The sequence below is a fragment of the Lissotriton vulgaris genome, chromosome 2_1, assembly GCF_964263255.1.
Source record: "Lissotriton vulgaris chromosome 2_1, aLisVul1.2, whole genome shotgun sequence".
Classification (NCBI taxonomy): Eukaryota; Metazoa; Chordata; class Amphibia; order Caudata; family Salamandridae; genus Lissotriton; species Lissotriton vulgaris.
This window is the reverse complement of record NC_141687.1, coordinates 2,065,755,769-2,065,780,846: the sequence shown is the minus strand read 5'-3', so window position 1 is coordinate 2,065,780,846 and position 25,078 is coordinate 2,065,755,769.

Genomic DNA, 25,078 nt, shown 5'->3' with positions numbered 1-25,078 from the left:
GTGGGATTTCGGGTAATTCAGTGAGAATCCCAGATCGTGCAGGAGGTGAATGGTGTGGGACATGTGGGCGGCACACTGCTGGGATGACTTCGCTTGGATGAGCCAGTCATCCAGATAAGGGTAGATGTGGATGTTCCGTCTTCTGAGATGTGCCGCCACTATCGCCAGGCACTTTGTGAACACCCTGGGTGCTGTGGTGACACCGAAAGGCAAAAATTTGAACTGGTAGTGCTGGTTTTGTATGGTGAAACGGAGGTATTTCCTGTGTGAAGGGTGCAGTGGAATGTGAAAGTACACATCCTTTAGGTCTAAAGTTGCGAGAAAATCCCCCTGCCTGAGCAACGGGAGCACTTGCTGCAGGGTCAGCATATGGAAGTGCTCTGACAGGATGTAGTAGTTGAGTGCACTGAGGTCCAGGATGGGCCTGAGGGACCCGTCCTTTTTTGGTATTAAGAAGTACAGGGAGTAGACCCCTGTGCCTCTTTCCTGCACTGGCACGAGCTCTATTGCTCCTTTTTGCAGCATGACGGTGACCTCCTGCTGCAATAAGTGCAAGTGCTCGTCCGACATAGGACGGTGTCTTGGGGGCATGTTGGGTGGAGTGGATTTAACTCCAGACAATAACCATATTGGATAAGTTTTCTGACCCACCTGTCCGTGGTGATGGACTTCCAGATGGGCAGGAACTGCTGGAGTCTCCCCCCGACCGGTGTTGTGTGGTCGGGGGGCAGTGACAAGGCATCACTGTTTGCTGGTGGCAGAGGATCTGGAGCTGTTGTTTCCACGTCTTCTGCCCTTGGCGCTGTTGCCACGATATCCACCTCGACTCTTGTTGGTGTAAGTAGTCTGAGTGTTGCCCTTGTAGTATTTCGTGGACTGGGAGAGCTGGCCCCTGGAGACGCCTCTAGTGCTGGAGCGACAAAAAGACCCACCCCGAAACTGCTGGGACTGTAAGGCACCCATGGATTTTGCAGTGTCGGTGTCCTTCTTTATTTTTTCTAGGGTGGTGTCAACCTCTGGGCCAGACAGGTGATCTGGGTTAACCGTTTGGTTCAGGATGGTGGTTTGGATTTCTGGCTTAAATCCAGAGATTCTCAGCCAGGCATGTCTCCGAAGCATAACACTGGTGTTTATAGCTCTGGCAGCGGTATCAGCTGCGTCTAGAGCGCACTTAATGGAAGCGTTAGAGATTAGCTTCCCTTCCTGAATCAGCATCTCAGCCCCTTCCTTGTATTGATCAGGCAGGTGTTGCAACAGGGTCTCTAGTGTATCGTAGTGTGCCCTGTCACAGCGCGCTAGAAGCGCCTGTGTGTTAGAAATGCGCCAGATGTTGGCTGCCTGTGCTGCCACCCTCTTCCCCGAAGCCTTAAAGACCTTGGATTCTTTGTCTGGGGGAGGAGCATCACCCGTAGTCTGAGAATTAGCCCTCTTCCGGGCATTCGAGACGACAAGGGAGTCCAGAGGCAACTGTCCTTTAATGTAGGTAGGATCAGTAGGCGCCGACTTGTATTTTTTGTCAATCCTAGGGTTTATCACCCTTGCCCTGGTAGGTTCTTTAAAGATCCCAGCAGCATGCTTTAAATCACCTTTCAGCATAGGCAGAGTTTTAACAGTCTTTTCTGATACTGAAAAGGTGTCAAAAAGGAAATCCGCATCCACAGGGTCAGCATGTAGCTGGACGTTGTGATTGTTAGCAGCCCGTTCAATGAGGGCATTGAAAGCAGCAGAGTCTTCTGTAGGTGAAGTCTTAGCAGAAAAAAGTTGAGGGACTTGTCCTGATTGAGGATCCCCAGGGTCACCACCAGCTGCCCAGGGTTCATTGGTATCCTCAGGGTCTGTATAGACTGGATAACTGCATTCATCCTCATCATCTCCCTCACCAGCGTCCACATCTGAGTAAGTGGGCGACACATCATGATTCTGTGGGGAAAGGGGTTCCACCAAGACGGGAGAGCAAGCAGAGCCCTTCTTTTTCTTGAGAGGGATCTTGTAAGACTCCATTTGGGGTTCTGGGGTGATTTTTCGCTTCAGGAGGGAAAGCCTGCCCGTTTCGGCGTCGATGAAGTGTTTCTGACGCTCATCCCTCGAAGGTCGTCGAGGTTGCGGGCCGTGAACCACCGATGACGCCTTCGGCGCCGAGGAGACCTTTTCGGGCACGCCGGCCACTGCCTTAGGAGCGAAAGCCTTCGGCGCCGTCTTAGGCGGCAACGTGAAGTGGATCGGCGTGGACGCCTTAAGTGGTTTCTCCACAGGTTTCACAGGAGGAGGGTCCTTCGGATCGACCGACGCGGTGCCCTCACGGATGCGCTGCAGGGAGTCCGTCACCTTCTTGGTGAACGCGGCGGATGGGCGCGACGGTTCAATGGAATCCTTCGAGGCCACTTTCGGAGTCGACTCTCGGGGCGCAGCGCCCTTGGCCTTGTCGTGCGGATGCGGGGTAGTGAGGACCTTCGGGTCACCGAGAGTCTTCTTCGGCTCGCCGACAGCCTTCTTCGGGTCGACAAGGCTTTTGCCGGTGTCGATCATCTTCGGCGCTGACGCGCCCGTCTCGACCACCTTCACTTTAGCCTTCGGCGCGGCAGACTTCGTCTCGACACCCTTGACTTGAGTTTTCGGATCGACAGCCACCTTCGGCTTCTTCGGCGCCGAAGCCTCCGAAGCCGTGGAGCCGACCCAAGCGATGCGCACTTTCGGTTTCGATGCTGGCACCTGCGCAGTCTCTGGCATCGAGACCGTAGGTTTCACTTTCGGTTTCGTTTTGCCAGGGAGTGGCTCGGCAACAATGTCCGTGGCCGGGCCCGAAGGCGGGCCGTGGAACCCATAGCGAGATCTTGGGTAAGGCCCGAAGGCGATCCCTCGACCTGGGCCTTATAAATCGGCACGGCCCCAGAGTCAGTTTGAGGAAGCTCCTCATCCGAGCTATCCTCCATGTCCCCGAGGGCTCAGTCGTCATCTCCTACCTCCTCGATGACTTCTTCGCCCTCGAACACCTCAGCATCCGCGTCGTAGTCTTCTTCGACGTCCGACGCGGGGTTAAATTCAGAAACGTCCTGGATAGATTCGTCCTCGGCATCCCCTGCATCGAAGATGTCCACAGGCGCCGGAGCAGATTGCTGGGCCTCCAGGCGCAGCTCTTCTTAGACCTGAAGCGGGAACAAGCCATACACTTGTCCTCATCGTGGTCTGGCGACAGACACTTGTTGCACACTGCGTGGACGTCGATGTGGGGGTACTTCGAGTAACAGACCGGACATCTCTTGAATGGACTTCGGTCCATGATGGACGGTCGATAGGTCAGGAGCGTCGACTGGGCCTTCCGCGCCGAGAGCACGCGGAAGTGTAGAATCCGGCTCGGAGCCGAGCTAGAAGAAGTAAAGCCGAACGCAAGACAATACCGACGTATAGACTAAAGACTTTTGGTCTCAAGAAAGTTTTTTATCGATTCCGACAAGAGGGAATTAAAGACATCCGAACCCAAAGGCGGAAAAAAACAATCTGAGGATGGAGTTGATGCCCATGCGCACTGTAGTCCAGGGGAGGAGCCACCTATCTCGTGATACTTCGAAGACTCTTCCAGGACAACAATGTGCAATCATCCGGACCCAACACTAGGCGGCGATCTATGCACAGATATGAATTCAGCAGCCCACATGCCTCGAACCTATTTGTTCCACAGATCACTAGAGAATGTATTGGATTTTGAGAGCAGGCCTGCTGCTGAAGATAAGCATGTAGAATACTAACTGAAGTATTAAAAAAAGCAGTTCAGTTTTATTAAGGCTAATTACATATCCCCCAATTATTCTAAACTGCTCAAACTCAACACCATTTGAATATTCTGGTTCTCTGGCCTGAGATAGAGGATAATATCATCCACAAACATTGTCAATTTAGACATCCCCATTACCGGGGCCTCAATCCTCTAATTCTCCTGAATCCTAACAGCTAAGGGCTCTATAAAGAAGGTAAATTAAATTGGGGACAGAGGACACCCCTGTCGGGTTCCTCTAGTATTGTCTACTACCCTTGTAAGATTAGATTTCACAAAAGCCTTCGCTTGTGCCCCTTGATGACGATTCTGCAGCATTAACATAAATTGCGTTAGAAAGCCAAACCTTGTCAGTCTATAAAAAAGTGCATCCAAGTGGACAAGGTCAAATACTTTTTCCGCATAAACCATTATTACAGCTGCAAGTGTCAGCAAAGTAGTCCAGCACTTTAAGAAACCTGTATTAGCCAACATCGCCTGACCCGCCACAAACCCCGTCTGGTCATTATGTATTAATGTTTGGGATGCCAGGGTGGTACACATCGCCCATATTTTCATTAAAAACTGATAATCAGTGTTCAGTAGTCTAATTGGTGGGTATTATTTGACATTGCTTGGGTTGTTACCTTTCTTTATAAAGCTAACAGCCATGTATTCCTTGAAGGACGAGGGGACCTTCCCACCTTATTTAACAAAATTAAAAACGCTGTCAAAAAAGATATAAGTTTACTTGCAAATGCTTTAAAAAATGTGACCGAAAACTCATCATTGCTGCATGCCTTCCCACTAGGCATTGTAGCAAGAGCTCAACCGCTGATGTATTAATGACCATTCTCTCTGCCTCATTATTTGACAGCCGAGGGAGCCTAATGGACTGGAAATATTGAGATATACTAGCCTGCGGGGTTCGAATATTTACTTTAATACAAAATAATAAAATGCTGCCGAAATATTTAGGCCACTTCGGCCTTATCTGAAACAAATTCACCTGTAGCATCCTTCTGTAGCTCCCTTACAAATGTGGCATTGCACCTACCCCAGGTTGACTATGCAAGAAATTTCCCAATCATCTGGCTCTCCTCATATACCCGCTGCTGAAAAACACTTGAACTATTAATAGCCTACTAAATAAAGAATTCCCTTAAATCATGCTTGGCTGTTTCAATATGGTTGTCTTTAGGGGGCTGTCAATCCAGAGGCTTACTCTTGGCCTGAAGGGCTACATCTACTGTCGATAGGAGCTTGGCCATCTGCTCCGCACACACTTTAGTTTCTTTAGCATTTTAAGCAATGGTCTGCCCCGAGCAGTGGCCTTAAAGGCCTTCCATACTGCAAACAGTGGTGCTTTGTTCTTATTCAAACAAAAAATTTATTGAATAAACATTCTCAAATCCTGAAGCCATTCTTGGTTTTGTAGAAGATTACGGTGAGGTTGCCACCTGCACCTTTCCCCTCTAGTTTTATGAAACTCCACTATACTGGTGGCCAAAGAATGATTAGAAAAAGCATTAGCCCAAATATCTGTCACACCCACTTAAATGAGAAACCAAGAACAATATCAATATGGGAGACTGAATAAAAGTAGTGCGAGAAGCAAGTATATGGTGAGGCACCAGGATGATCACTGCACCATGCATCAATTTGTTGAAAGTCTTGTTTTGGTGTGGCCACCACTTTTTTCGTTTGGATTTTTCAATAGTTTTTTTTAGATTTATCCCATACCAGATCCTGGATATAGTTAAAACCCCCCCTAAAATGATCACACCAGCTACTCCCATGGCCCTATTGTAAATATGTCTTAATGAATCTGCTTAATCAAGGCTGTTGATCCTCTCTGACACTAAAATATTATACATTAGTCATGCAGGCATGGGTGATTGCCATCACACAACAATGTGCCACTAGACTAATAGCTTCCTTGGCTGAGCAGGTACATATTCTTCACAAGCATGGTTTAACAGACAAGACGTGTTGCTAATTAGCGTAATTGTATGTCTATAGGAACCAGAGGTAAGTTTTTCTACTCGTTTTACATCATGTTTTCCCACTTCCTGTCTTTTTTTCTTCTTACTTTTTACTTTCGTATCTTCATTCTATGTCCCCGGGACAGAGCGTCACGTTATTACACTTAATGTTAGTAACTTACTAATAATAATATGTATATGCTGGCATTATTGCATTGTTTTTTCTGATGGGAAACATATGACATGTATACGGTCTATTCTGTTATGCTTCATTTTTCTACAATTTCAAGAAAACTCAATAAAACAAATTTAAACAAAAAATTAATCTGCTTAATCAAAGACTGGGGCATAGTAATTAACCAGGTTTAGAGAATTTCCATTCACACTAACTTTCAGCCAAATCCACCTACCATGGGAATTTCTAATAACATCAGAAACCACCCAATCCAAGCCTCTGTTTAAGCAAATTACAACGTCCCTTACTACCAGGACGGCTAAAGAAAAATAAGCCCTGGAATAATACTTTGGAATAAAAAGTTACAGAAAATTGTGTTTAAGATGGGTCTCTTGTAGAAATAGAACTTCTGAAGAAAAAGAGGTCAACCATCAAATCAGACCCCCATGCTTCCGCTTCTTAGACTAGTCATTGACATTAGAGGAAATACATTTAGCTCTCACGTGTCCAGTCTATTTGCCAGGGTGTGCCACAGGGCTCTGCCCGGAGTCTCGTACTTTTCAATTTGTACGTACAACCTCTGGCAGTGATAGCCAGGGATAGGGGTCTCTCCATTGTCTCTTACGCCGATGACACGCAGCTGGTGGTGGTTCTCTCCGACGATTCTACGCAGAATGCCCCTAAATTTAGGAGCGGACTGGCGGCTGACCGCTAACTGCCTCCAGCTTAATGCTAATAAATCAGAGGCGTTGTTGGTGGGTAAAGACATCGAGCTATGGGGTGAGAACTGGTGACCAAACACCCTAGGGAGCGCACCCTCCCCCAAGTCAGTGGTGAAATACCTAGGGGTATGGATGGATTCAACCCTCAGTTTTCAGGCCCACACCAAGAAAATAGCAGACATGTGTTTCGGCCTACTCCAGGATTGAAACCCCTTCTGGGTTATTTCGACCTGCCCACAAGACAATTGATTGTTCAGGCGGCCATACTGTCAAGGCTTGACTATGCCAGTTCACTCTTTCTGGGGGCTAATAACGTAGAGGTCATGCACTTGCAAAGGGTCCAAAATGCGTCTGCCAGGGTTTTTCTTGGACTCCCTAGAAGGTGCTACACTTCAGGTTTGATTGGACGGTTACTCTGGCTGCCTATGGCCAAGCGCATAGAATTCAAAGCTCTCTGCCTAGCCTTCAAAACTCTGAAACTCTCTTCCCCATGTATTCTGACCGAGCTATTGGTCCCATACACACCCACGAGCCACCTGCGCTCTCTGTGGCTATGCCTGGCTCTTGTACTGCTGGTAAAACGTCTACGAGCCGGAGGACGATCTTTCCGCAACTTAGCGGCCAAGCTCTGGAATTCCCCACCCCTCCATAGTCTGGATAACTAACTGACGTTTAGAAAGGCAATCAAAACTCATCTCTTCCCTTTGGTTAGGCTCTAGTTTTAGTCCTGCTGCATTCAATGCCCAGACTCCTCTTTGCTGAGGCAGCTGTTGCGCTCTGCAAGTTGAGCTAACATGACATAACATAACAGACCCATTACCTGGATACCTTATTCTCATTAATGTCGTACCAAAATAACACTGGTCCCCAAAAAATCATACTCTGGGTATACAATATTTCCCAGGAAGAGTAATACTCAATCAGTCATTTATTCAAACAGAAGATAAAAAAAAGTTTCATGGATAACAACCCCCCTTTTGTGTGTATGGCAACAGCAGGGCTTTTTTTAACACATGCAACAAATTTGTGACACAAAAGATTACATAAACCAATTAAACATAGACATGATGGTCAGAGTGATTTAGTAGACAACATTGATAATGGATCGAAATGTCATTGACTGAATCACTCTGACCGGCATGTCTATGTTTAATTGGCTCCTTGGGTGCAGCAGTGATGTTGAAATATTAAGTGTGATAAGAATCAAAAGGAGAGGGAGGAAAGGTACCTGAGCCAGTTCACTTCCCCTGCTATATATGTTTTATCAAAGAGAACTAGCTCTGAAGTTGGTGCTCCTAGTGTATGTTTGTTTTGGAAAGGAAACACATTAGGTTTATAGTAAGGCCCCCACTCACCAACCTAGTTGGTGACATGCTTCATTATCGGGCCCCACCCAAGGCACCGAATGCACCTTGGGTGTGCTACGACGTCTGGATACAGCGGAGCTGGTATTGTGCCATGAGAGTGCAGTAAAAGGAAGTGAGTGAATGTTAGAAAAGCTGTCCTAAGGGTTCTTGGGATAAAAAATTACTATTTTAGTTAGAGGGTCCTTGGCAGTTAATAAAAACGAGAGTCGGATATTTAAGGAGAGCCTAAGGTAACACCAATATCCTAGTCGGTCAACATGTTTGAGCCATGCTCTCTTAGTGGTATGGCTTTCTTCAGGACCTATGTGTAGTGCAAAGTTAATGGTCTAAAAATGTGTTATTAAAAGACCATATATGTGACACACACGCTAAGGTGTGATATGTGGTAGAGGAGAATTTCCTCTAGTGGCACTTTCTCAAACAATACCCGGAAAGTGCCCCATGAGTTCCATGTGGGGGCTGACCTGTAGTCACACTTTCATCAAGTTCTAGGACCCTTCTCTGTACCTGCATCAGCCACCATGGAGCTCCGTGGATGTTGCCAGAGCAAGTACAGAGGAGAATCAGAACCCCTCAAGCCTCCCGGAGGACCTGTCTTGGACCTCGGGGTCAGGGAAGGGCAAGGAGAAGAAGAGTAGGAAGAAGTGGTTCAGTCTGCAGGAAAACAGGATCCTGATAATGGAGGTGGTAGAAAACCATCAACAACTGTTTGTCACCTCCACCATGTCATTGGCAACAAAAGATGGACTATGGCAGTCCATTGTGGACAAGGTGAATGCAGTCGGAGTGCTGAAGAGGACAATGGAAGAGGTCAAGAGGCGCTAGAATGATGAAAAGCGCAAAACCAAGCTGAAACTCGCCAACAACCGGAAGGCAGCAATGCAGACTGGAGGTGGGAGTCCTTGCGCCACAGGAGGAGCTAGACGAGATGGAGGAAATGGAGTCCACAGTCATCAGTCGGGAGACGGTGGCAGGAGTTGGGGGACCGTTCACTGTTCAACATGACCAGACACAACAGCACCAAGGTGAGTAACGACCAGGGACTGGGGTGACGGGGGAGATGGGCACAATGGCACACATGTACAATTAAGTAGAGCACATCTGCGGACAAACCATGCCCCAGCCTCCAACTCCCACCAAGAGATCAATGTACCCAAGTATGCAACATCTCAGCACTGTATATGCACATAAGTCAAAGGCACACCGCATGTAAGGGAGAAGGAGCCGCAAAATCAGAGCTGCAGGAGCGACTCCCCCAAAATGCAGCACACAAACATAACATGCAGGGCACATCAATATTGACAACCATGTGGTACAAACTGCAACATATCCGCAACAAAACACAGGACACAACAGGTGCCGCCTGTGTGTAGACATTTGGCATTGCAGGGAAATGTGAGTTGAGAATATACAAGTACAAACACACATCCGTGATTTTGTCAAAATGTCCACTGTCCCCCATCAAATAGGCAGTATCCCCCAAAAAGTCACAATGTACACAGTCATGCAGTCCGCATGAAAAAATGTACAATGCAACAACATACATGTGAACATATTGTTAAACTGCATCTCCTCTTCACATTGCTGAGGGACAATCAACACCTCCTGCAGAGCAGCCTGAACCTCTCTTCTCTGATGACGAAGAGGACCACCACAGCTTTGACTCCGACGCCCTCCAACAGCTTGTGGAGAGCCTCCGCACCCCACCGCCAGGAGCAGGGCAGCCCAGGTGCTATGACAAGAACCCACCCCTTGCACAGACCACGCAGCAGGCAACACTCACTACCATGGCTGCCTCCCAGGACCCCCACGAAGAACACATGGCCTTCCAACGCTGTGTGTCGGTGTGCCAGGAGAATCTGGCTGAAGAGGTGCGGGTGGGCTTTGACCGCATGGCAGCCAAACTAGATGCCATACGTGAGTGTCCAAGTCCCATCAGGGACCACTCACAGTCCCTAACGGACACCCACAGTCTGCTCCATGCTCTCCAATGGACCATAGCTGACATCGCTGGAGCCCTGCCTCAGAAAATAGAACAACTGTTCAGTCAGAGTGGAACTTGTGATGTCACAAGGGTGTTGTAACTCATGCGGAGGTCAATGGCGACAATGGAGTGGACGCAGGCGGGAAGAGGGGCTGCCATGGCTGCACACCCGCGAGAGGTAGCTAGGTTCCTAAATGACCTCAGGACCAACCTGCCACAAGGCCTGGCGCTGATGCATGCTGCTGCTACCACTACATTCACATCTCCGCCCCCTGAAGTGTCATTGCCACACAGTGCGGCAGACATTCCACCTCCGGCCACTGATGTGCCATTGCCGCACAGTGCTGGAGACAGAACACCACAACCCACACGTGAGGCACATATAACAGCAGAGGACGAAGATACGGATGAATCTGCCATTGTGATAAGAAGGACGCAGTGGCATGCATCTCCACCATAGGGCCTGTTTCTGCTTGGTTCTGCCCTCAGAATCATCCCCTTCCACTGTCCCCCGATACACTCTGTGACACTCACCTAGGACCTCGACATGGACTGCCATATTCTGTTTGGTCGCCAATGATACAGCAATCAGACTGCGGACTGAACTCTTCTTCTTTCTCTGGACTTGTCATTCCCTGAAGAACTCTGGCTGGCCCTCCACGGGCCAACATTGTAAAGTGGGGTTTGCATGGCCCTGTACTTTGTCCAACTGCAACACTGCAATGAATGTGCATTTAACATACATAATCACACAGATGTGTCATGTCTCTGGTCTTCCAAGTGTGTGTGGAAGTATGGATGAATGTAGGCACAGTGATTCCCTCTTGCGTCCATGTTGATCAAGTTGTGGGACTTGGGTCACAGGGTGATACATTGCCGAATGCGGTTCAGGTGGCGCCGACACAACAACGGGGATAAACACATTAGTTACTTCCTTGTCAAGCCCAGTACGGAACCACACCCAGAGCCCCGGGGTCATTGTTCACACCCTTACGCTGGCCAGTCCACTCCACTTACGCTCACAGGGGGGGATGACAACGCTACATGTGCCAGGTCTACCCTGTATTGATCTGCTGATCACAGGTCTAGTTGTTAGCATGCCACAACCACTCTTTCATAGCTGGTTTACACCCACACCACACCCATCCAGCACACACATCACAGGACATGTGACCCTGCCAATAAAAAGGGCTGGGTGCACGTGTTGGACACCATTTTTACTCTCTATCTGGGTGCATCTGTGTGGTGTACATGTACGCATGAGGGCCTAGGGCCCTGCAACGTCACATTCCAAGAGTCGGAGGGGAAATGCTGTCGTCCACACCACAATACCCAGTCATACAGGGTCCATGATATTTGGGGCATAGACTTGGGGGCACCGAATACACTGCGGCCGCCAAAGGCACACCGCCATGCGAGGGTGACTTTCGGTGCACTGAGGTAGGGGCACCTTAAGTGCTGAGCGGGTGTGCAGCCTGCGATGATGCCCCGTCCTAACGGTCCAGGCTGGTGTCAATAGATTTGAGCGATGCTAGACCGCTTTAGGCCTGAGCCAGCAGGCAGTGTGTGCCCATCGCCACGTGGCGTGGCCTCGCAGGCCTCAGAGTTAGTGGTACCTCAATGGCTGAGCGGGTGTTCACTCTGCAATGATGCCCTGTTCACTGGTATGTCCTCTGCCATAGTGAAATCAACACCCAGAATCAAATGAGAGACCTGGTGGCCCATGGCGTGGGGCTGCATGATGTGGAGGGTGCCATGTTCATGGGTCCCAGGCTCGGGGCTTGCACCGGCACGTGGTTGCGACACGCCTGTGGTGGAAGGTGAGCAGTGAGGCCTCGGTGCGTTGGGGTGGGCATGCACCGCTGGGCGGCGGGAGGGGCTGGAGTGAAGCTGCCTAGGTGCGTAGGGGCGGGTATGCACCGCTGGGTGGCGGGAGGGGCTGGAGTGAAGCTGCCAGGGTGTGCAGGGCCAGGCATGCACTGCTGGGTGCAGGAGGGGCTGGGGTGCAGCTGCCTGGGTGCGCAGGGGCGTACAGGCGAAGATGTTGTGTGCATTTTTATGTACTTTGCCATTCATGTATCTGGCCTCTGTTTCAGATGATGGATCTGTTTCAGATGTGTGACCTGGTGAACTGCACTACATACTGGCATGTGGTTGGAGACACATTGGTGTCAGCATGTGAGCAGTAAACCCTGGGTGCACAGTGTCGGCACTCTCTCTCCCTGTCCCTCTCTTCTTTTATATGTGTCTCTCTCCCCCTCTTTCCGTCTTCCTCGCTCTCTCCCCCTCTCTTTCTGTCTTTCTCTCCCCTCACTTTTCGTCTTTCTCTCTCCCCCTCACTTTCTGTCTTTCTCTCTCCCCCTCTCTTTTGGTCTTTCTCTCTTTCTCCCTCTCTTTCTCTCTCTCTGTATCTCTCTCTCACCTTCGCTCTCTCTCTGTCCTTTGATGAGCGCAAGACACACCTTCTCATGTAGAAAAAGGTAGGGCTAGGACCTTTCTCAAGATTTGCCCGGCGCTAACCGCCCTTGTACCATTCAAATTACCAAGCAATGAGGCAGGCGCCGGAGACCAGAAGGCAGGAAACAGAGGTTTATTCCGACGGAGCAGAACACATCAGATCAGACAACAAGGTATCGTCTCGAGGTGCTCTAACAGCCACTCAGAGGCCTGGCCTCTTATACACTGGTTTATGGCATGTGACCTTCCTTTATTACAATCACAACTTTGTAAGGCAAGGGAAAAGACATCCCCGTAATCCTCGTGTTAATCCCACCCCCATATACCTTCACAATGGAGGTCCTCAACCTGCTGATAAGAGAGAGGGTCATCACGCAGCTGAGTGTTTCGTCGAGTCTTAGGATGTGTGCGCCTGATCATGTCACAGGGGGTGGGGAGGCCTGGATCAATAGAGGGTCCTTTGAAGGAGAGCGACCTCATACAATAAGAGCAGTAAATGGTATCTCTCGGCTTAGGCAATGGCCTCGGACCTGTGTGGACAGTCGGACACGGGGTGAGGGGCCATCAATGGAGTGGTATTCATGCTGCGTGGACAATCCAGCGCAGAGGGGAGGTTTATCAACAGAGGGGCATTCATGGGAAGAGAGGAGGTGTTGGTCAGGCGCTGGCGTGACTCCCAAGGACAGGGTCATGCAGATGGGTCATGCTCATAAGGAGGAGGGAGGGGGGAGCCAGGGTGCGCGGAGGATGCTTGCTGGGTCAGAGGGGCGCGCTGGCGATCGGTCGTGGACAAGGAGACCATGATATCTAAAATGGCTGCCGTGCACGTAATACATAGGTGACCTAGAATGGCTGCCGTGCGTGTAGTGCATAGGTGACAAGCTGGCGCAGATGATGTTCAGATCGCAAACTAAAATTCCACAGTCCTCCCTTTTAACATGTCTCGCCAACTTGTCAGTTCGGATTTATCCCCATAAGGCCACGTATTTCTACTTCATAGAGGGGGCTCATGTGCTCATTTCGGAAGTCCAAAGTCTTTGGGCACATACAGCTAGAAGCAAGGCCGAGCAAAGGTGGCAGACATTGGATACCTAAGCAACACCCACATAATAACACAACAGGTACCAGTATGAAGGAAAACAACTTCCAACCCCAATTTTTCAAAGTGTCCCAAAACCAGCTCCCAAGCGACCATCCTTCCTGCTCTTGGTGAACCTCTGAGGACAGTCTGTGGAGGTGTTCAATGGCTTTGTAGACTGAAGGCGAGTTGTCAGGCACGTAGGTGCAGCAGCTGGATCCGATGATGCGGCATGCTCCTCCTCGGTCGGCTAGGACCACGTCTAGGACGAGTCGATTTTGAAGGGTCACAAGGCGGACCGCCTGAAGTTCCGCAGTGTTGTTGGCGAGGATACCAGCCGTGATGTTGATCGTTGTTTCTACGGCCTGGGTCAGGTGTCGGATAGCACGGCTGTTTGCCATTGGACCCCACAGAGGAACAAGTCCCTTTGCTGCATCCAGGAACTGTGCTCCGGTGGAGTCGGCTTGTCCAAGGTCGTCTGCACGCCTCTGCCGGTGGTGGTTGGCAGGGGCTACATATGTGGGTGGGAGAACGAAGGCAATGTAACAGGTGCCCTTCCAACCTCTCGGGAGCCAGGTGTAAGCTTTGGTGCCACACACAAAGTACATGTTTGGAGAAGCAACAAAAGAAGGGGGTTCAGCTGAGTCCAATGTTCTGGTGATTCGGCAGGCGCTGTAACCCATCAGCTGCGTTCCCTGGCCTTCGAGACACACAAGACCTGTGATATTGATAACAGACAGGGCCACAGTCAGAGTGGCGGTAGTTTGTTTTTGCAGATGAGTGAAGGTGGTCCTGGCTGGATTGTGGAGCACCTGTACTTCGACTCGTTCTTTGGCTGGAATGTCTTTGATGAAGGTGGCGCCTGCGAGCGCAGGACACAGGGCAGCTGGGGTCTTTCCTGTTTTGTTCAGCCAGAACCCAGAGTAGAAGTGTGACACGGTCCGGCTGGAGGTGGCGTTGTCCCTGTGGCTTTCTTGCATGAGGATCAACCAGGCGAGGCAAGAGCCGTGAACTGAGAAGGGTGAAGGGATGAAGGGGATGGAGTGTCCAGTGGCATGCGGGAGCAACCCGCAGATCCAACAGTTCGTAGCATTTGCAGCAAGGTTGTGTTGGTGCAGCAGTTGCACGAAGGAATTGTTCCAGAATTCCCTGCGCCTTTCTCGGAGCTGAGGCGACAGAGAGATTAGGTGATGCTCCTTCAGGGGTGTTGGCTGTGCAGTAGGTAGTAATGTCTCATGAGCCGGTGTGCTCTCCTCCAGGATCCAGAAGGAGGTCATGAGGAGGAGGCAGAAGAGGAAGGCAATGAAGAGTGCAATTGTCTTTGATTTGTGCAGGCTGTCAGTCTTTGAATTTCTATACTGGGTATTTCCCATTGCTTCCATCATCTTCTTATCTGGCGCTTCCATCATCTTCTTATTTGGCGCTTCCATCACCTTCAAGGGGCTCGGTAGTGAGCAGAACCACAGACCTCGTTTAGCTTCTCTCCCGGCAACCCTTGATTGTGTGTAGGTCACCGTTCTGAGATTTTAACTTAGTCCGTGGCCTACTTAGCCGAGACTCCCTCCTTTCGACGCAGGAAATACCCTTCTCTGGATGGCACAGTAGGATCAGAGAATTTTGCAAGTTCGAGTGCCTCAGTATCTGGATAACAGTCCAATATCGGTCGGTCTTTGCTCAGGAGCTCTTCTTGGGTGCTGATGTTTTCTGTCGTGGCCAGGTTTGCAGAGACCTTCCGGCAATGATGCGCGTGCAGCCAGTGCCTCTTCCCCTCCACTCGGGGTGCCGTTCGGGTGGTGATCAGCACTTGCCAGGGGCCCGTCCACCGAGGCTCCAGACTCTTGGTTCGCTGGAAGTTTCGTATCAATACGAAATCTCCCGGTTGGATGTCGTGACCGGGGCCCCTGGAAGCATCGGGGATGGCCTGCTGCACCTGTTGATGAATGACAGACAACGTTTTAGTTAACTTGCACAAATAATCAGATAGTAGGACGTCTGGGACGTCATGAATGGAGGTCGGTTTGGGAGCAGTCCAGAGATTCATTGGCCGCCCGAACACGACCTCGTAGGGGGTCAAATGGTGCTTGGTGGGAGTGGAGCGCATCGATAACAAAGCCAGTGGGAGGGCATCCGGCCAGTTAAGTCCAGTGGTGGCCACTATTTTTGCCAGTTTCAGCTTTAGTGTGGCATTGTGGCGTTCCACTAGACCAGCGGATTGGGGGTGGAAGACCGCATGGAATCGTTGCTTCACCCCCAACCCTTTCAGGATTAGCTGGATAACCTCAGCTATGAAGTGGGGGCCATTGTCGCTCCATAAAATTCGGCAAAGGCCATAGCGAGGGAAGAATTCCTTCAGTAGTACTTTGGCAGTAGTCATGGCAGTGTTGTCACGGGTTGGATAGGCTTCTACCCATTTGCTGAAGGCACATACGATGACTAGTACATACTTCAGGTTTTGGCATCTCTCTAGTTGGATGTAATCCATCTGAAGGACCTCAAAGGGGTGATTGGGGGTCCCAAACCCTCCCCGGGGCACTACAGTTCCTTTCCCGGGGTTGTGTTGCAGACAGATAAGGCATTGCTGAACTAGGCGTCTGGCTGAGTCAGGGATCTTGTCGTTGTGCCAGACTTTGGAAATGAGTTCAATCATGGGTGCAGATCCTATGTGTGCGGGGGAGTGAGCCATGGTCAGTATGGGAATCAGATATGAGTCGGGCAGCATCCATTTGCTTGCATCCTTCGTTCGCCAACAGCCTTCCTCATCCTTCAAACCCACCCCTGCCCATTTAGTCAGCTCGTGAGGGGTGCTGGCCGATTGTATGTCTCTGATCATTATCCTTGTGTCACTCCATGTTTCTGCTTGTGACCTGGTCACGTACATGCGTGTCACCGTCCTATTCTCGGCTGTGGTTCGTGCAGTGATGTCGGCCAATGCATTCCCTTGTCCAACTAAGTCTGTCACCTTTTTGTGTGCCTGACATTTGATCACCGCTAATCGTTTGGGGAGGAGAACTGCTTCAATCAGAGCGGAGACTAGATCTCCGTGGAGGATCGGGGTGCCGTGGGACGTCAGGAATCCCCTCTCTCTCCACAGGAGCCCAAAATGGTGGACCACTCCGAAGGCATACTGGCTGTCCGTATATACGTTCGTGGTGGTCCCTGCGGCTATGATGCATGCTCGGGTGAGGGCTATCAGCTCTGCTGCTTGGGCAGATCGTTGTGTGATGCAAGCTGTCTCAACTACTGTTCGGGCTGTCGTTACTGCATAGGCAGCTGAGGTGGTGCCATCTGGGAGTTTGATGCAAGAGCCGTCTACCCATAGCTCTCCATCGGGGTCGGGGAATGCAGTGTCTCGGAGGTCAACCCTACTCCTAGTTTGTTCGTCCGTGAGGGTCACACAGTCGTGGATGGGAGGAATGTCGGAGTCATTTTCAGGCAGGGGTAACAATGTGGCAGGATTCAAAGTTGTGCATCTCTTTAGTGTGATGTGGGGTGCAAGCAGAGTCAACTCGTACCCTGTCAGTCGTGCGCTAGTCAGGTGTTGGGTCTTGGTCTGGTTCAAGAGGGTGTCGACCGCATGGGGTACTAGCACTGTGAGGGAGTTGGAAAGTACAATTCCCTCGCTCTGACGGATAGAGACAGCAGCGGCGGCTACTGCTCGAAGGCAGGCAGGCAAAGCTCTGGCTACAGGATCAAGAGTGGCGGAGAAGTAGGCACAAGGGCGCTGCTTAGGACCAATTGATTGAGTTAGGACAGACAATGCGCATCCCTCCCTTTCGTGGGTGAAGAGGGAGAAGGGTTTGGAGTAATCCGGCGTTCCGAGGACGGGCGCTGAGCAGAGTGCATCCCGTAATTCCTTAAAGGAGGCTTGACACTCAGTGGTCCAAGGAAGCGGGGAGGGGACATCTTTGGTCAACAAGGCAAGTAATGGTTTCACAATGAGACTGTAGTTAGGCAACCACTGTCTGCAAAAAGAGGTTAGGCCAACCAAAGAGCGGACCTGCTTTTGTGTTTTCGGGATGGGGGTATCTAGGATGGTTTGGATTCGGTCGGGTGTGAGTTTCCTCCCTTCTTTGGACAGAAGATGGCCTAGGTAAGTCACCTGTGGCTGACAGAACTGTAACTTCTTTTTGGAGACTTTATGGCCATTCTCTGCAAGAAAGTGTAGGAGTTGGACGGTGGCTGTCGTTGCAAGCGGGGTGGTGTCGGCCGCCAAAAGGATATCATCAACATATTGGATCAACACCACTCCCTCTGGTAGCTGGAAGGCATCCAGCTGTCTTTTGAGGGCCTGGCTGTAAATGCTGGGACTTTCAGTGTACCCCTGGGGAGCTCTACAAAATCGGTACGAACGGGATTTTAAGGTGAAGCCGAAGAGATAACGGCTGTCTGGATGAATGGGGATAGAGAAAAACGCGTTTTTAAGGTCGATAACAGAGAAGGTGGTGGCAGTGGACGGGATGAGGGTCAGAATGGTGGTGATATCAGAGACCACAGGATATTGGGGTACAACCACTTTGTTAATCTCTCGCAAGTCGATGATGAAGCGGTACGCTTTCTCATCTCCTTCACCTTGCTTCTTAACAATAGGTAGGATTGGGCTGTTGCAGACGTTGCTAACCACTTCTTCAACCACTCCTGCGTCTACCAGAGACTGAATGATCGCTACCAGTGCCTTCTCACCCTCTGGCGATATCCGATATTGCGGGAGTTTCGGGAGCATAGCGTCCTGTCGTACAGTTATGTGAATAGGATCAATCATCATTCGTCCCACATCAGAGTCATTCTTGGCCCACAGGTACGGAGGCAGGGTGTCAAGCAAGGACATATCAGCGTCAGTTATGGAGCACATGTGTCGTGGGGGACGGGGTCTGGGCATGTCTGGGTTGTCGTACAGGATGACTCGTATTCCATCTGGGGAACACCTAATGGTAGCTCGAAAATGTTTCAGTAAGTCAATACCCATAATGGCGTCGGGGGAGTTGGAGGAGAGTAGGAATGTCGCGTCAGTGGTGTTGTTTTCTAGGTCAAAGGTAATAGGTACGGACAGGGGGTTAGTGGAGGGCGTCCCATCGAAACCTATCGACGTTATGTGTGAGCCAGACAAGGGTGCCCTTGGAATCAGTCGTTTTGATAACACACTACGTGTCGCCCCAGTGTCTACCAAGAATGGAGACTCTGTACCCAAGACCTTAGCGGTGACATAAGGACCTTGCTGGTCAACACAGAGCTCGACTGGATCCCTCCCTTGCCCCTGGCAGTCCTATGCAAAGTCGGGGGCATGTTCACCTTCAGATAGCTGATATTGGTTCTGTCGGGGTCGGTCAAATGTGTTCAGTCTTCCTGATCTGTCATTATTGGTGTCGTTGGGGCTCCCTCGTCCCTGTACTCTATTCCTCGGACCACCCGCCACATCCCTGGACTCCCTATTTCTATTCATTTCTATCAGAACTGGACACTGGAATTTCCAATGACCGAGCCCTTTGCAGAAGGCGCATTGGTCATTGCTAACGTCTCTACGTCCAGTGTGGGGTGCTGGGGTGTGATCTTTAGGAGGTAGATCTCTGGGGGTGGTTGATTGGTAGTTCCCCCTTTGGTGTTCCCGTCCTAGTGCTATACCCTGTATCTGGGCTATCATTACCCTTTCCTTCAAATCTTTCTTCTTTTTCTCGGACGCCCTATCATTCTCATTCTTTTGGTGCTCGTAATACTGAGCCATCTGAAGGATAGCTGCGGGTTTGGAGGCCCCCCAACTACTCTCACTCGTCTGCAGTTTTTGGGAGACTTCCTGTGTTAGTCCCTTTACGTAATTTTGCACAAACAGGTGCTGTCCGGTTGCGGTGGTCATGTCTTGGCCACTGTAGTCGGAGAACACGGTCTCGAATCGGGAGAAGTATTCTGACACATCCTCCTGGGGTTTCTGTCGACAGGCCGTGACTATCGACCAGTCTACTTTTCTTTCCGGGACCAGGGTTTTTAACTTCTGGACCAGTTTGTCTGGGAGTTCCAGTATGTCCTTCACTGGTTTACTCCCCGGCTCTCGCTGCCTATCTAGTTTACCGAGTTGGTCCCAGGTATGTCCAAACAGATCCGTGTGGTCAACCTTCCGGATTTGCTTCCACACATCAGCTGGCAGGCATAACCCAAAGAGCAAGTCAATATCTGCTAAAGTCATTATTGTCGAACCCAAGGCTGTGCCTAATTCGGTATAAAATGCCGTCGGGTTCTTCCTTAAGTCGGGCAGGGTTTGCTTAAAGGTTAGGATGTCTTGTCGGTCCCATGGTTGGTAAACCCAATTGTACACAACCCTCCCCTTTGCATTTTCACTATTAACATCATCGCTCGTTCCCTGGCCCCGTGGCGGGATCCAGTAAGGAGCCGCTTCTCTGATAGGCATCATAGTATTGGCTACTTCTGCCGAGGTTGTTTCAGGGACCGTAACCTTGGCTTCGGGTTTCTGTTCCGCGAGGTGGCGGAAGACCTCAAGTATTTGCATGAAGAGTTCCGTCGCCTCACGTTCAGTCCCATCTCCAACATCAATCTTCCTATACAGTGTGGTTAGTTTAGCTGGACCCTTACTCTGATACCTATCTTCATACGCGTTCAGGGTGTGGTAGCTGAATCGTAAAATGAAATGCCGTTTATGACTGTCGGCATGTGAATTATATACGCTCATTGGGTATTCTTCGCTCTCCCTTCGTTCTACCAATGTCTTTGCTATTTTGTCGATCCCATCCCGCTCATCTTTGCTTAACCTATTTAACCTGGCTGATGATTGTTTGCTAGCCTCGGGGTCGCCTGACGAAGTTGTTAATGTGGCTGGTGCGGAGGCCGTAAGGGCCGGTGCACTAGCACTAGGGTCACTTTCACTCACACTCGGGGCTTGCAGGTTTTGTTGGCTGGGAGCATATGGAGGGGGCATGTAGATGATTGGGGGACCTAGCAGTAACTCATCGTTTGCCCGTTGTTTGGAGGGTAGTTCAGGGTAGAGCGCAGAGGGGGTCCTAACAGGACATTGGCCTGTTGACCCTGATTCTTGGTTTTGTGTAGCTTCTTTTCTTTCTTTTATTTCTTCTTCTAGTTGTTTTGCGGCCAGGTGGGCTGCCTTTCGTAATTCTTTCCCTATTTTTGCTTCTTCTCTTTTCTTTCGTTGTTCCGTTTCTTTGCGCCACATGCCGATACTGTCGAGCATAGTGGGCGTGGTCTTATTCTTCTGGAGCGCTATTTCTAATGTTTTTATTTTATTTTCATTAAAGGAACCTATCAGTGGCCACTGACTTTCAGGGTTCTTTTTCGTATATTTATGCCATAGTCTAGTGTAGGCTATAGCGACTAGTCCATACTTAGTGAACATGTCCTTATTAGGGGTGCCCTCCAGTGGAGCTGGATGGTTCATCTCTAATAAGCGGTCCGGGCTAAACAGGCTACCAACCAGTGGGGAGAAGATAGGCATGACGGTTTACACCGGGGACAAAAGTCTGCACTACCTATCTTATCACGGCGGGCAAAGACTAGACAGAATATTTCTATTCTCCGTTGTTTGCCGGCGGTGAATACCTCAAACGAACCAATACCGAATAATCGGCCAATCAAACAATTCAGTGGGGAGAATAAGTGGGCACGAAAAGTTATCGTTACCCACTCTTTCTCTACCTGCAAAGAGAGACCTTGTTCTTCCCTGTTTGCAGAAAAAGAATCTCCAGACAATAATCCACGAACGACAGTTCGGGAAACAGTGGGGGAGGAAGATAGGCACGACGGATTACAATAGGGACAAAAGTCTGTGTTACCTATCCTTCACTGTTTGCAAAGAGAGAGCCTGTTTGTTTTTCCCCGTTTGCAGACAGCGAATCTCCAGAGGTTTCAACAAAGCGTAATACTAGTATTATCCAAATAAACAATTTTCCTCAATTCGTCGTGTTTACACGACCTTACCCGGACCGCATGGACGGTTTCCTGTCCTCTGGATCCAGCGCCCGATCGTCCTCTCTCCTTCGTGATGTTCGCGGCACTCCTGATGGTTCCCAGTCAGGACCGTAGATCACTCGAGAGAGGTCTGTTCAGAACTAGTGAAGGTCGGATGATCGGCTGTCAGACGAGGGTCTATCGGACATGAGCTCTTCCCGATCGTTGCAGTCGTTCACTCTGTCATCGGGACCTCTCCCACCGGATCCACGCGTCGCTGATGGGCCCCACGCTTTGGGACGCCAATTGTAGAAAAAGGTAGGGCTAGGACCTTTCTCAAGATTTGCCCGGCGCTAACCGCCCTTGTACCATTCAAATTACCAAGCAATGAGGCAGGCGCCGGAGACCAGAAGGCAGGAAACAGAAGTTTATTCCGACGGAGCAGAACACATCAGATCAGACAACAAGGTATCGTCTCGAGGTGCTCTAACAGCCACTCAGAGGCCTGGCCTCTTATACACTGGTTTATGGCATGTGACCTTCCTTTATTACAATCACAACTTTGTAAGGCAAGGGAAAAGACATCCCCGTAATCCTCGTGTTAATCCCACCCCCATATACCTTCACAATGGAGGTCCTCAACCTGCTGATAAGAGAGAGGGTCATCACGCAGCTGAGTGTTTCGTCGAGTCTTAGGATGTGTGCGCCTGATCATGTCACAGGGGGTGGGGAGGCCTGGATCAATAGAGGGTCCTTTGAAGGAGAGCGACCTCATACAATAAGAGCAGTAAATGGTATCTCTCGGCTTAGGCAATGGCCTCGGACCTGTGTGGACAGTCGGACACGGGGTGAGGGGCCATCAATGGAGTGGTATTCATGCTGCGTGGACAATCCAGCGCAGAGGGGAGGTTTATCAACAGAGGGGCATTCATGGGAAGAGAGGAGGTGTTGGTCAGGCGCTGGCGTGACTCCCAAGGACAGGGTCATGCAGATGGGTCATGCTCATAAGGAGGAGGGAGGGGGGAGCCAGGGTGCGCGGAGGATGCTTGCTGGGTCAGAGGGGCGCGCTGGCGATCGGTCGTGGACAAGGAGACCATGATATCTAAAATGGCTGCCGTGCACGTAATACATAGGTGACCTAGAATGGCTGCCGTGCGTGTAGTGCATAGGTGACAAGCTGGCGCAGATGATGTTCAGATCGCAAACTAAAATTCCACACTCATCTGGATTTTTGTCTTGCAGGCTGTGACCTACAGATTGTCCAGAGGAGAGCCACCATGTGTCTTCATTTCTGTTCTGTGTTTATTTGAATACATTGTGTTTGTTAATTCGAAGGTGAATGTGTGATGTTCATTTTTGTGACGACACATGGTTGTCACCAAATGTGATTTTGCAACACCAGGCGGATTATTTGGTATATGATTCTGTGTGGTTGATGTGGCATGTCTTTGCCAGGGGGGAGTGCCTGGGGAGGGTGGGGCCTGGGGTGGTGGAGGTGGGTGTTGTGGCCCTGTGTGGGCTACCAGCTGCATGATCAGTGGTTCCATGGCATCTGTTGTTCTTCATGTGTGGATGTAGGCTGGGCTCCCTTTTCTGGTGCAGGTTGTAGTCCGACTTTACACCTGGTCAGAGCATGTGTTACTTTCTGGCTGCTAACGCACCTTATCGCATGTTTTGTGTTCGTATCGCCGATCTGACTGGTCGTTGAGAATGTTGCGGAGTGGTGTTGTCGCTGCTTTCGGCACGAGAAAGCCTACTCTGCATCTCATTAGCGATAGTTGCCGGGGTCATCTGTGATGATGTTTTTTGCGGCTGCTATCACGGGTAAACTGGTGATATGGGCTGTTATCACCAGCTTGTGAATAGGGAGATACATTTATCGCCACTTTGGCTGCGATAAAGTGCCGTTAACTCAGCAATAACTCCTTGAGAATATGCCCCTGAGAGTTTCCCTTGTTTTGTTTGAAGTACCAACATAAAATGTCACAGAAAATTCATGATCTTTTATGGTTCTGCTCTTTTTCAGCTTAAGTTCTCACCACCACCCTAGCAACCCACCCCCAGTAACCCAGAGACCACTAACTCTTGCGAGAGAGGAATCACCGACAATACCACTCTCACTGCAGTACCAACCAAGCGGCTGCCATGTAGCTGCACCCTTGTAGACACGTGGCCCTCCCTCCACACCCTCCAGTACATCCATCAATACCACTTAGGCCATGAGGGTAGTCTGCCACCTTATGGTTTCTCTACCTCCTAACCCAAAACATCCAGACAATATCATCAACATCATTGGCCTATCCCAGAATTCTCAGCATAGCAGCATATACACAAATAATGCTCCTAATAAATTTGAAATATTCTGCAAGAGCTCCTGAGTTTATTTTAAATTAGTAAACATATGAAACTGCCCCTCCACCAACCCCTCCAGTTAAGCCTGAGAACCGTGCGCCTTTTACAAATACAAGATTTTTAACAAAGACTTTTCATTAACGAACTGCAAAATTTGACAAATCCACAAATATTAGAGAATGAGGTATTTTTGATGTTGAATACTGTTTTTTTCCAATAGTCTTGGCTAGTATGCGTTCTTCGGCATGGTAGTCGGAAAAGTTTACCAAGATAGTGCATGTCTATTTAGAGTTTGGGAACAGCTGTGCCAGGACCCGGTGGGCTCCTGTGATGGTCAAATCTACTGCATGGTCCGTCAGAACATGAGTTTTAATGAAGGAGTCCACCCATTGAAGGACTGGCGGGACCTCACCTCCTCCGGAACCCCCACTATTCGCTGGTTGAAGTGCAGTGAATGGTTTTTCAGCTCCTCGATTTTATACTCCAGTGAGGATTTTTGGTCCGTAAACTGGCGGACTTCTTCTTGCATCGAGTTGATTTGAACCTCCAATTGGGATATTCTAGATTCAGCTTTCTTCAGCCTTTCTGGGGATAGTGCCATGGTTTCAATTTTCGAAAGCCTCTGATATAATGCTGCAATTTCAATTGCCTGAGATGCTTTAAGGTCTCTGATTCATCCAGGATAATATTAAGCATTGCTCTGATATAGGATTGTGCTGAGAACCATTGCGCTCTCCTGAACTTCTTGCTGGACGTTCTGCTGCGGCACCTCCTGGAACTCCGAGCTGCGAAAGAGAGATACCTGATGATCATTGACCACTGACCTACGTCTGAGATAACTCTAGAGTCAGACTTAATGAGAAGGGTTGTGATTCTTCTGCAGCTTTACTAGGTGATAACTGGGGTGACCCTAACAGATCAGATGGTGCTGCTTTCCCGTTTAAAACTGTGGGGTTGTGTTTTTGTTTTAGCTTGCTTTATTTCAGCATATACTGTGGCTACCAACGCTGTGTCGATTTTCTCATTATTCTTATTGATGACTTTGCAAAGCATCTCTACTTCAGCCCCTGTAGGATAGTTCATTCTTCCCCGGCTCGAAAGACACACTTACTGGTCCTGGCTCGCTTCCCATATGAGTAGCAACCAAGTCGTCTTCTGAGCTTGCTGGGCATGTTGGTATGCTTGACCCCAGGTGCACCTGGAAAACTGCGATTAGACTTTGCGGCAGTAGATTTTGCTTGTGCAGCGTACTTTTTAGCTCTGAGGACCAGCGTTGAAGTGGGTCAAAATTTCCTATTAAATTCCCTG